The sequence below is a fragment of the Octodon degus genome, unplaced genomic scaffold (genome assembly GCF_000260255.1).
Source record: "Octodon degus isolate 3935 unplaced genomic scaffold, OctDeg1.0 scaffold00207, whole genome shotgun sequence".
NCBI classification, from domain to species: domain Eukaryota; kingdom Metazoa; phylum Chordata; class Mammalia; order Rodentia; family Octodontidae; genus Octodon; species Octodon degus.
In genome coordinates, this window is record NW_004524783.1 from 1,670,659 (window position 1) to 1,671,809 (window position 1,151).

A 1,151-nucleotide genomic window follows, 5' to 3' on the forward strand; every position below is an offset into this window, starting at 1 on the left:
TTTACTTGAATTATGAATGGTTTTATTTAATCCTTCTAAATCTTGCTTGGCCCCATCAGGTTGGCCCTGATGCCTGCTGGATAAGCTATCCTGCACATAGCTCAGTCATCCCATGAGGCAAGTGTTCGCATCTCTGGTATAGTGAGCACTTTTGGGTTTCCAGATTTCAAGGTGGAGGAGACTAAAGGAGAAACAAAACTTGATTCTTTTAAAATGCAATATGGTCCTTTATAAATCAAATATGTCCTTAAGATGGCACTTCATTGTCATGAAGGTCTCAAAATACTTGGGAAAGGTAGAAGGATTACAGTACCTCAGATAAAAAATTAACTTGTTCTGTGATTTTGCAAAAGATAGTCGTAGGAGAGAGAGAGAGAGAGAGAGAGAGAGAGAGAGAGAGAGCACCATGGTTGAGTTTGAGTTTGTTACCTCATGCAGAGTTTGCAAAGTAAAACACAATTTTCCCAAAATCTTGTTTTTGCAAACCAAGTTTTTGTAAACAAAAGCAGCAATGAACTGAGGCCAACCATAGTTTTGGTAGAATTCAGTGAGTTTTGATGGTACTAATGTTCAGTTTAGGTATCAACAAACTTTCATAGAAGATACCTGGTGAAATGTCAAGTTAAGACAAGTTGCAAGGACCCATGCACCTAGTAGCGGAAGTCTTCCTGAGTGGAAAAGCCAGCAAGGATGGAAAACAGCTGAGAAATGCAGGACAAAATGGTAGAAAGACTAAAGGAAATAATAGCACTCAACTTGGGGTGGACCTGACAGGCGCTACAGAGCAAGGTGGTATAAGATCCTATTGTAGATGATGAGTGTAGCAGGTATGGGATCATCTCGCTATTCTCTTTCACGTTGGGCCTTGTAAGATTATTTTCAAATTTCTCACAAGTTTCTTTAGTGAACATAAGATCAAAGTTGTCTCAGATGTTGGCCTCACTTACAGATGATAGCAAAAGACTAATTAGGCAGCCAACTACACATCGCTAAGAGAACAGGATAATTTTGGTTAATTTAGTTGAAGAGAGAAAAATATTGTGTGTTGCATGGAGTATATTTCTACAGATTGTATTCCCACCTGGGATGTCAGTTTAACCAGCTGCATGGTGCCTTAAACACAGAGGCTGATGAATATTTATGTGCTTGAT